The following is a 12,167-nucleotide window of genomic DNA, read 5'->3' on the forward strand; positions in this document are numbered from 1 at the left end:
AACCTGGGAACACCTGTCACAAGCATCGTTTTTTAGGTTGAGATATAGTTTGTGTATAATAAAAATGCAAGATCTTAAATGTTCGCCTGGTGAGTTCTGGCATGTGTCCCAAACCAAGATGCAGAAATTTCTATTCACCTCAAAAGGTCCCTTTATGCCCCTTTCCCTTCTGGTCCCCAGAAGCAACCACTTTCTGGCTTTTGTGACCGTGGACTGGTTTCATCAGTTCTTGAACATTCTATAAATGTCATGATGCGGGTTTCTGTGTGTTTGTTTTTTAGCATGGTTTCTTAAGTGCAGCTTGTCTCTGAGACATCCTCATGTTGCATCAGCCCTTTGTTTCTCTTCACTGTGCAGGGACACACGATAATTTGCCTCTGCTTTTGATGTGCCCTTGAGTTGTGTCCAGTTTGAGGCTACTATGAATAAGACAGCTATGGACACACTGTATAGGTCTTTCTGCAGACATATATTTTCATTTCTCTTGGGTAAATACCTAGGAGTGAAACTTTTTGGATCATAGACTAGATACTTTTTTTTTTTTTTTTTTTGAGACAGAGTCTCACTCTGTCGCCCAGGCTGGAGTACAGTAGCACCATCTCGGCTCACTGCAAGCTCCGCCTCCCAGGTTCACGCCATTCTCCTGCCTCAGTCTCCTGAGTAGCTGGGACTACAGGCGCCCGCCACCACGCCCGGCTAGTTTTTTGTATTTTTAGTAGAGACGGAGTTTCACCGTGTTAGCCAAGATGGTCTCGATCTCCTGACCTCGTGATCTGCCTGCCTCGACCTCCCAAAGTGCAGGGATTACAGGCATGAGCCACCGCGCCCGGCTGACTAGACACATTTTTAATGTTTTAAAGAAAACTGCTGAACAGGTCTGCAATGTGGGTCTACCAGGTTATATTCCCATGAGCGATGGATCCATGGGCCATTTGGTGTATTTACTCTGTATCCGCCCCCAAATTTGGTGGTGTTGGTCTTTTCAATGTGAACCATACTAATGGGTGTGGAATGGTACCTCACCGTGGTTTTAATCTGCAGTCCCCTAGGGACCAATGCTATTGGGCTGTTGCCCTGTATCCCGTTGCCTCACTCATCTTCCCCAGTGAACCATGTCTCAGGGCAGGTGTGTATGTTACTCATCATTTTATGCCCAGCATCTATCCCAAGTCCAGATAACAGAATGAACACACCTTTTAGAAATAAACACAGGCCACATAGATATAGCCCAAAAGGTTGAAAAACAAGTTTAAAAAGCTATGGACTAAAGAAATCAAAATAGGCCAGGTGCAGTGGCTCGCCTGTAATCTCAGCACTATGGGAGGCCGAGGCGGGCGGATCACGAGGTCAGGAGACCGAGACCATCCTGGCTAAATAGTGAAACCCCATCTCTATTCAAAATACAAAAAATTAGCCAAACGTGGTGGCACATGCCTGTAGTCCCAGCTACTCGGGAGGCTGAGGCAGGAGAATTGCTTGAACCCAGGAGGCGGAGCTTGCAGTGAGCCTAGATCGCACCACCTCATTCCAGCCTGGGTGACAGAATGATACTCTATCTCAAAAAAAAAAAGAAAAGAAAAGGCAAAATAGGCAAGTTTTTGCCTAGGATTATCTTAGCAACAATTATAGAATAATTTTGCCAAGGACCTCAGTTTAGCTGGGTCCAGCGTTTGCCTCTGAGATGACCTGTCGGCAGGATCTGATTCAGTCTCGCTCCCTCTTCCCGGAAACATTCTTCACTCTGGATCCTGGGCCCCACACTTTTCTGACTTCCTCCTTCCCTGACTCCTCACATTAGTTTCACTGTTGGGTGCTTCTCATCTCCCCGACCTGTGAACTTTCCCAGGGCTCAGCTCAGGAATCACTTCTGGGATCCATCCACTCACACCCTTGGTGTTCCCACTGAGTCTCGAGGCTTCAAATGCCACCCGCGTGTCGACGATCCCCAGGCTTACATCTCAGCCCAGGCCTGCGCATGCGCTCTGGGTTCTACCTATTCAACACCTCCCCCTGGCTGGCTAATAGTCATCTTTTATGGGTTGAGATGTGTTTTCCAAAAAGAGATGCTGAAGTCCTAATCCCTGCACCTGTGAATGTGCCTTTATTTGGAAAAAAGGTCTTCACAGAGGTAATCAAGTGAAGGTGAGGACCACGGGGGTGAGCTCTAATCCAGTATCACAGGCGTCCTTCTGGGCAGAGGAAAATGCACGGAAAGCAGACACACAGGGGGGTGCCAAGTGACAGCAGAGATAGGGATGGGAGTGACACAAGAACACCAAGGACTGAGGACCATGGCCAGGGGCTGGAAGAGGAACGGATGGCTCCACCTGGAGTTTCAGAGGATGCATGGCCCCACCAACACCTTGATTTCAGATTTCTTGCCTCTAGAACTGTGAAATAATACAATCCTGGGTCTTTTTTTTTTTTTTTTTTTTTCAGACAGTGTCTCACTCTGTCGCCCAGGCTGGAGTACAGTGGCACAACCATGACTCACTACAGCCTCAAACTCCCGGGTTCAAGGGATCCTCTCACCTCAGCCTCCAAAGTAGCTGGGACCACAGGCGTGTACCACCATGCCTGGCTAATTTATTTTTATTTTTTGTAGAAGGGGTCTCACTATGTTGCCCAGGCTAGTCTTGAACTCCTGGGCTCAAGTGATCCTCTCGTCGTGGCCTCCCAAAGCGCTGGGATTACAGGCACGAGCCACTGCACCTGGCCCATTTGTGTTGTTTTTAAGCTCTCAGTTTGTGTACTTAGTTACAGCAGGTCCAGGAAACATCTTGAGATGGGACATCATCTCAGGCCTGGCATAGACCGAACTGAGCTCCGGCTGCCCCTACCCCTGCTCTTCTGATGGACTTGGCCATCCTGGTCGACGGCAGCTCCATCAGGTCTGGCCAGGCCACGCCAGAGGTGATCCCTAGGGCTTCCTTCCCCTCACGCCCCACATCCAGCCACCAGGAGTTCCTGAGGACTCTGCCTTCAGGTTCTGGCCCACACCTGCCCACCCCTCACCTCCTCCAAGGAGACTGGGGGTCCACACCACTGTCATCCCCTCCTTGTCCTCGTTGGTGTCCCTGCTTCCTTCCTAGGCCTACTTCCAACCAGCAGCCACCACAGTCCTATTACAGTTACGTCAGAGGGAGCCAGCCCTCCACCTCCCTCGGCTCTCATGTCACCCAGAGCAACAGGCAAAGTCCTCACATGGTCTGCCGAGTCACTCGCCACACCCTGACCTCATTCCTCCAAGACACGCTGACCACCAGGCCACTCCATGAATGCCCCAGACGTGCCCCAAAGGGAGGGCCTTCCCCCTGGCCACCCTGCTGGGGTGGGGGCTGCTCCCCAGGATAGCCAGGTTCACGTGGCACAGCCCATTGCTCCCTTCCAGGCTTCCTTCAACACCACCTTCTCCGCGAAGTTGACCCTGGCCGGCCCTTTGGGAGAACTGCTGTTCCTAGTCTCCTGCCGATCTGTGCATTCCCATTCCCTTTCCCCGGCATAACACCACGCCTCTCACATAACAGTGATGGCAGACACTGAACACGGCCTGCAGTGGGCTGGGTAATGCTGTCAGCACTTCCTATATCCATTAGTTTCTTTCAACCTCATAACAGCACTCCAAGGGCAGCACGGTCATCACTCCATGTCACAGATGGAAACACTGAGGTGCAGAGAGGCTGACCTCCCCAACTCTACAAGGGCAAGTGGCAGAGCTGAGGCTGGAACCCAGAGTCAGACTCCGAGCGCATGCTTGTAACCAACTCAGCCACCGCCTGGGCCCCATGAGCAATCATACCATTCACAGGGTCCCGGCAGCTCCTGCTGCCTCCCTCTGACAGGGATTTTTGCTGTTTGCTGCTCTGTCTGCCATGCATGCCTCCAACAGGGCCAGGCACACAGAAGACACTCACACATTTGTGGAATCAACAACGAAATTATTCTCAAAGGTGAAATCAAAGACACTCATTTTGCCCTTGGTACAAAGATAACAGATTCCAAAAAAATAAACAAGCAAGGATAATGCAGTCTGTGCACACACGCCAGCCGTGTGTAGGTTCCACACACACAGTTTTCGAGCTGTTGGCAAAAACAAAGTCAGGCTCCTACTTCCCTAATCTACTAAGTATCATGCCCCTTCCCCTGCAGGAGGCCGTGGAAATAGTGGAGAGAAATGAACGACGATCCTGGGCATCTGCCAGGGGCAGTGCTATAACTTGTGGTGACGTCCCTGTTTTCTCAAATGAAAATCTACTTTGTGACTTTAGAGAATTCCCTCCCGAACAATGAAGATCATGTTCACAAAAACTTTGTAGGAATGGTAGAGAAAAAGATTTGGGGGATGAAGGTTTGAAGTGAATCTAAAACAATGGCAAAGGCACTCTGCTTTTTTTTTTTTTTTTAATATACTTTTTTTTTTGAGAGGGAGTCTCACTATGTTGCCCAGGCTGGTCTTGAACTCCTGACCTCAAGTGATCCACCCACCTTGGCCTCCCAAAATGCTGGGATTACAGGCGTGAGCCACCACACCCAGCCAGCAAAGGCACTCTAACTAATGAGATTATAAACGTCACTTTAAACATCTTAGTTTTAGTAAACGAATGCTCTATTCTCAATTTCTATTTACAAATACACAGATCCTAGAAAACATGTAAGATCTTGCTCCTTTACAGAGGTGTTTTGGTAGATTTCAGATAGAATGTAATCTCACATATACAAAAATATATTTACATATATATTATTCTATATAATTTATTATCTGGTTCTCCATCCGAATATTAGATGCTCAACACCCCCAAGTTTCAAAGCCACAATTTGGATTAGATTTAATCCTAATTTCTCATAAACATACAAAAGGGCATGAAAGATTGTGAAATACGTATTTGATTCCATCCCCATTTCCTGGCATACAACTCCTAAAATCTCTGGGATCTCCAAAGTGATGTGTTTTTGTATGCTGTGAGTTGACTGATGGCTGGCAGCCCCTAGGTAGCTTCGGGATGGGGGCTGGTCACCGGAAAGAGCAAGGCAGGATTAGAGGACTGGGACTTTCAGCCCCGCCCCCAACCTTCAGGAGTGGGAAGGAGCTGAAGGTTAAGCTGATCACCAATGGCCAATGGCTTAATCAATCATGTCTACATAATGAAGCTTCCACAAAACCCCAAAAGAACACAGTTCATTAAATTTCCAGACAGCTGAGGTTCCTGGAGGGTGGCGTGTACAGGGATGGCACGGAAGTTCTGAAACCGTCCCCCTACACCTCACCCTACACATCTCTTCATCTCTCTCTTCTGTAATGCCCTTTATAATAAACCGGTGTACGTGTTTTCCTGAGTTCTGTGAGCAAATCTAGCAAATTAATCAAACCAAGGATAGGGTCCTGGAAATCTTCCATTTGTAGCCGATCGATCAGAAGCACAGACAATGACCCGGAGCTCGCGACTAGCATGGAAGTTGGGGGCAGTCTTGGGGGACTGGGCCCTCACTCTGGGGTCCGACGCCATCCCCAGGCAGACAGTGTAGGAACTGAGCTAAATTAGAGGACACGCAGCTGGTGTCTGTTGCAGAACTGATCAATTGTTTGTGTGTGGAGAAATCCCCACACACTTGGTCCCGGAATTCTTCTGTGTTGATCACTGCGGTGTCAGAGCAGAGGGAAGTGTGCGATTTTTCCACTTAGAGGACGCCAAACAAATCTGCATTTACATGGATTTTACAGGAGATAAATTGTTGGAGGCTGAGTAATTCTTGTATGTATCAAATTGTCGGTAACAGGTCAAAGTAAGTGAAGGAGATCCGTCTCTAGGTCAGTCTGGTTGAACCGGATATTCCTGAAGGGCGGGGTTCTCTCTCTTTCTGCTCTTAAATACTAACCACAAAGCTATCAGTAACTCACCACAACCTGACTCTCAAAGGGGGCAGGCATGTCAGAATCCCTGCACCATCTTTTAAACATTCCCCCAAACTGAATTATTTTAAGAGATGAATTTATCATTTTGCATCCAGTTATATACCTTTTTCCTCATCCTATCTCTTCCTATGTGACACTGTCTGCTATAATGTTTCTTCTTTTATTCTTTTCATCTTTACTATACAGATTTCTGGTATTTAGTAATTGTTCTGGTGATCTGCAAGCTTTACGTCTATTTTTAAATTATTTCAGTCATTTTCTTTATAACTTTATGTGATATCTCTTAACCTCTTCTCTTGATTTAGCAACTTAGAATGGTATTTGTGGGATCCCCACTCCGCACACTTCTAAAAAAAACAAGATGTGACCAGGCGCGGTGGCTCAGGACTATAATCCCAGCACTTTCGGAGGCCGAGGCGGGCAGATCATGAGGTCAGGAGATAGAGACCAACCTGGCTAACACAGTGAAACCTCATCTCTACCGAAAATACAAAAATTAGCCAGGCGTGGTAGTGCGCATCTGTAATCCCAGCTACTTGGGAGGCTGAGGCGGGAGAGTCGCTTGAAGCTGGGAGGTGGAGGTTGCAGTGAGCCGAGATGGCACCACTGTACTCGAGCCTAGCAAGAGAGCAAGACTCCATCTCAAAAAAAATCAAGAGGTTTGGAAAGGACACGGGGTGCTCTAGGAGAGGGAGCAATGGGAAGAAGTGCTGGATTATAACATTATTTTTACTTTCATGATATGCTTTTCTGTAATTTTACATAATGCATGACCATCTTTCTTTTTTACCTACCTGCCAATATTTTTTATCTATTGTCTGTCAGAATTTCCTTCCATGAAGGAAGATGAGTTGGTGAATGTACCTGTGTCACCAGGAATCTCAGTCCCACGAACCTCTCCATAGGTTACACTGTTGTTTATATATTTTCAAGATTTGTTTTTGATACCCATATTTCCCACAGTTGCTTAGTCATTCTATAAGGCAAGAGGTTCTCTCCTTCCTACCAGTCCTCCTGTCCCTGACTTCACCCAGCTCTCCAATGGCTAGGTTTTGTTCAGCCTCCCATGGGCCCCATCCAAAGTTGGACACCATCTTCCCCAAGGGCTTTCACGCATGTGAGCACCTCTCCATGGCCTTTATACTTGAAGAATGATCTGCCTGGGTTTTATGCATTTGGGTCACATTTTTTTTTCCTTAACACTTTATACACACACACACACACACACACACATATATTTTTTCTCTAGTGTCTTTCAAAAGTGAGTATTTGTGGAGAAAACTAAAGCATGTCTTATTTTTCCTCATTCACGTGACGTTTTCTCCTTGGATACTGAAGAATTCTTTCCATAGTCACAAAGTTCTATAGTTTTATTGTTCATATTAGAACCATCATTCTATAGTTTTACTGACACATCTTAACGTTGGTTGGTCTGATTCAAGTTTCCTGCAAAATGGGACTCACTTTTACATTAATTTCCTACGGCTGCCTTAACAAACAGCCACGAACTGGTTGGCATGAGATAATATACATTTATTTTCTTGCAGTTGTGGAGGCCAGAAGTCCAAAATCCAGGTGTGGGTAGGGCTGCACTTCCCACAGAAGCTCCAGGGGAGGGCCCTTCTTGTCTCTCCCAGTTTCTGGTAGGGGCTGGCAGCCCTCAGGCTGTGTCACGGAGGCATGTCCCCAGGCTTCCTGCTCACTTGCTGCTGGCCGGGTCTCTACTTGCTCTGTCCATCTTCAAGGCATGCCAGCCTCCAGGCCTCCTCGCTGCCTGCAGAGCTGGCTCTGTGACATCTTCTTTGCAGCTAGCTTAGGATTATCACAAGAGCAAAAGCCACTTCTATGGCTGATGTGAAAAGAGCAAGGCCCGGGACCTAAACTATCACTGGGAGGGGGCTCCAAAGTACGACGTGTCCAGCACCCAGGCTGGAAAGCACCAAGGCTCAACCAGCAGATACCTCGCCAAAGCTGCCATGAGCTGCCATAGGGAAGGCACATGGCCCTGAGTCTTCACCACTGTCTCCGTGTTGGGGATTTAAATGTTTGCTGGAGGTGAGATGAACTTTGAAGTTGCTTGGCTAAAAGGGGGTAAACAGGGAAAGGAGAGGGGTAAAGAGGTAAAGGAGAGACAGAAAAAAACACAAAAAATAATTCCTTTACAAGGCAAAGCAGAGAATATTAGGCCTTGAGAAGAGGACAGTGTGGATGTTAGGCAAGAAACATCAATCGCCCTAAAAAAATAACTAATTGTACAACAGTAGGAAATACGTTTTCTTGGCCATTAAAAGTCACAGATAAGAACAGCTATAGATTGGGCTGGGCGCAGTGGCTCACACCTGTAATCCCAGCACTTTGGGAGGTCAAGGCGGGCAGATCACGAGATCAGAGTTTGAGACCAGCCTGACCAACATGGTGAAACCCCGTCTCTACTAAAAATACAAAAATTAGCCTGGTGTGGTGGCACGCGCCTGTAATCCCAGCTACTCAGGAGGCTGAGGCAGGAGAATTGCTTGAGAGGCAGAGCTTGCAGTGAGCTGAGATCATGCCACTGCACTGCAGCCTGGGCGACAGAGCGAGACTCCATCTCAAAGAAAAAAAAAAAAAAGAACAGCTACAGATTTCTGAACAAGATCAGCCTTCCTCCCTGTGCCCACTGTCCATCGTGGAAGCCGTTTCATAACTGTTTCTGGGTCTCGCTGGTAACTCTGCACTCAGCAGCCCAGGAGACCCAACACCCGGCCAGCCAGGCTGGCAATGTACATCCATGCTGACTGTGACAGCATAACTAGACAGAGCCAAGACAGGAACAAGACGTGCCCTCCACACAGCAGCCCTAGTGACAGGGGGAGACATTTCACCCTGCTTCCCTCCACCTGAAGTTCCTCCGCAACCTCTGCATCGTCTCGTGACCGGAGCTCTTTCTCACATGCCCAGACCTGGTCCTGCCTCTCAGGGATGTCACTCCCCTCTGCAGAGGCAGGGAACACAAATGCAGAGAAAGTCAGACCAACGTGCAGACTGCATTCTTTCACACAGGTGATTTCTTCTCATTGCCCAGGCATTCAGCACAACCATATCTTTCGTGGCAGTTCCAGCAAAAGCTGGTTTTCAAGAAGGTTCAACTCAGAGTCATGGCTCGGCAAAGCTGGTCACCACTATGGTAGTTCCTAGAGTATATGATCTGATAGAAATGACCCCAAATAAACAAGGCAGCCACAAAGTCAGGCAAGCGATGAGTCTCCAGGGGACAGTAAACGCTCTGGACTGTGTATCACATCATGTGTCTGAGCGGCCCACAGAAGCCAACACCATTTTCTACGTGGTGACACTGGAAATGGATCTTTCTCGTGTTGAATTCTAGCCAAGACCATTACCCACTTTTGCAAGTAGCCTCAACCACAGAGATAAAAAACAGTAATGCCACCTGCTCTATAAATTTCACACGAGGCACTCTGAAACAATGGAAAATTCAAACACTCAGGCTGTGGGTTCCTTCCAGGTTCCTCACCTCACGCCACATGCCAGCAATTTAATCTGCCCCTTCCTTTATTCTAGGAATTTCCAAAATTATTTCCTGCCTCTTCGGGTTCAACCTCATGTGCACGTATGCATGTGTTCACACACACACACCAGCCTAGCCCTGGGCCGTGTCCCTCCAGCTACATAAAAGGTCATTGAAAATATATATTCTCAAATTCAGGGAATGTTCTGAACTTCCAAACAAAGCATAACTTAAAAAGACTCAAAAGCTCATACGATAGACAGATCCCCGCTTTACCACTGAGGAAAACAGGAATGCCTTGGAGATGTGAAATGGCCCAGGGAGATCCTGACGTCCCCACCCCGTTCCCTGCTTCCTTCCTGATACGAGGGAGCCTCCCATAGAACTCACATTCCGTTTTTCCAGAACACAATCACAACTAAGAAAAACCTGTTTTCCAGCAGAAGCTGGAGTCTTCTACCCTGATAATTATTGGCTTTTAACTACTCCAACCCTGCCGCCAACATCAGCGGCCTCGAGGGCCTTTGCAGGGCAGATGCAGGTCCTTGCTGTGCTGAGCCTGGGGCGGGGGGTGAGAGCAGCAAAGATGATGGTGCCTGTGTCCTGGCCCCTGCGGAGTACAGAGTCCAGTAGGGAGAACGGCCTGTCCACCAGGACCTGCCCTTAAAAACCGTCTGTGTTCCAAGCTGCCAGAGACCTAAGGAGGTGGAACTGCAGGAACTGAGTAGCTAATTTCTTCTCGCCTTCTTAAAAATGGCAAAACCCAAAACACACTCCGTCCAGCTACTGTTCCTTCTCCCTTCACAGTCAAGCATCCAGCAGTGGGCCACTTCCCATCTCAATTCCTCTCTCCCTTTCTCTCCTCCACCTGCAGAGATGGAGCTTCTGCCTCAGCTCTCCACGGTCGGCCAAGCTCACCAATGACCTCCATGCTCCAGGCCCACGGTCACCTCCGAGCTCTCCCCTGACCTGTCCAGCCTGCAGGCAGTGCTGGCCGCAAGTGACCAGTCCCTCAGTGAAGCTTTGGAAATGCACCGTCCTGGTTTGCCCCCTCAGTCCTTCCTTCTGATCTCTGCCCTCCCCATTCCTCTTCCTCTAACTTTACATGGTGTTCCCAAGGCTTCTGTGCCCCTGTGCTGGGCACATCACTGTCACACAGGAGTCTGTCTTCTCCAGATAAAGCCCCCAGCACAGTGTGCCCTCCATGAGAGCTGACAGTAGGCTTTTAACTACCCCAACCCCGCCACCAACATCAGCGGCCTCAAGGGCCTTTGCAGGGCAGATGCGGGTTCTCGATGTACTGAACCCGGGGCAGGGGGTGAGAGTAGCAAAGATGATGGTGCCTGTGTCCTGGCCCCTGCGGAGTGCAGAGTTCAGCAGGGAGAATGGCCTGTCCACCAGGACCTGCCCTTAAATGGCTCATCTCTTTGTCACCAGTACCTCAGACAGTGCCTGGGAGCATAGTAGGTGCTCACTAAACAGTTGTTGAATGAATAAATGAAAGTCAAGGTTAGAGAGACATTCATGCGGTGAAGAGCAAGTGGGAGAAACACACATTCCAGGCAAAAGGAAGGTGGCTTGTTCATTTCTAAAACAAATCTCTTGAGCACCTACCAATTATACAGAAAATCTGAGAGTAAAAGAGTTTAGATGATCTATTCCAGAAGATGTGTGAAAATTCTATGCCCCCACAATGGAAACTGTTCGTCTTTGGCATAGACTTCCTTGACAATATGCCCCAGTTCCAGCAACCCCACCCAAAACTGCATAATCAGATTTTACAAAATAATGATAAAACAGGGATGACCATTACGCACACGTCACAGGGGGTGGGAACTAGACATGTCCTGAATGTGAACAAACATCTTCCTGCTATGTCACAAGCCCTTTGAGAACAATTCTACCCTCCCGTCAAACAAATTCTGTCCACACTTCACTGAGCAGAACGACTGAATGCACGCAGGGCTTGGAGTCCAATCTCCCTCCACCACTCATGTGCCGGTGCCTGGGTGGGTTCCTCTCCCCAGGCGTCTCTGCACCCTCCTCTAGGAAAGGGGGCGATGACCATTCTCGTGGGGTGCTTGTGAGAAGTAAATGCTGTGACACATGCTTCTCACAGTGCTGGCTCACGGCGAGTGAGCAAATAAACACTAGCGCCAGTTCCACGTGCAGTTTTAGCCAGCAAGGTGGGAAAACTGAGTAAACTGAGTTTAGCTCCTAGTGACCAGGGACACACAGTCCACAGCATCCTGTGGCACTAAAACCTCTGGACAAGGAAAATGGCTGATTCTGGAGCAATTTGATTCTAAAGGATTCTTCCTGAAGAATCCTTTAGAACTGTTCTTGGAAACAGTCAAAACTTTCTCCCCATGCCAGGCCCTGCCCGGACAAAGCTTACTTTTCTTTTTTCGAGACGGAGTCTCACTCTGTCTACAGGCTGGAGTGCAGTAGCGCGATCTCAGCTCACTGCAACCTCCACCTCCCAGGTTCATGCCATTCTCCTGCCTCAGCCTCCCGAGTAGTTGGGACTACAGGCACCCACCACTATGCCTGGCTAGTTTTTTTGTATTTTAGTAGAGACGGGGTTTCACCATGTTGGTCAGGCTGCTCTCTAACTCCTGACCTCATGATCTGCCCACCTCAGCCTCCCAAAATGCTGCGATTACAGGTGTGAACCATTGCGCCCGGCCAGCTTACTCATTTTTTAAAATGGCATGATTTGTGAGGTTTTCTATTCCTTATTTTGTTTTG

General features: G+C 48.3%; 1 protein-coding gene across 2 annotated transcripts in view; it reads right to left on the bottom strand.

Annotated features, from left to right (window-relative positions):
• The window catches only part of BACE2 (beta-secretase 2), a 115,755-nt gene that overhangs the window by 55,688 nt on the left and 47,900 nt on the right, over nucleotides 1–12,167 (bottom strand). The window lies entirely within an intron of this gene.

The sequence above is a fragment of the Macaca thibetana genome, chromosome 3 (assembly GCF_024542745.1).
Source record: "Macaca thibetana thibetana isolate TM-01 chromosome 3, ASM2454274v1, whole genome shotgun sequence".
In the NCBI taxonomy this organism is placed as follows: Eukaryota; Metazoa; Chordata; class Mammalia; order Primates; family Cercopithecidae; genus Macaca; species Macaca thibetana.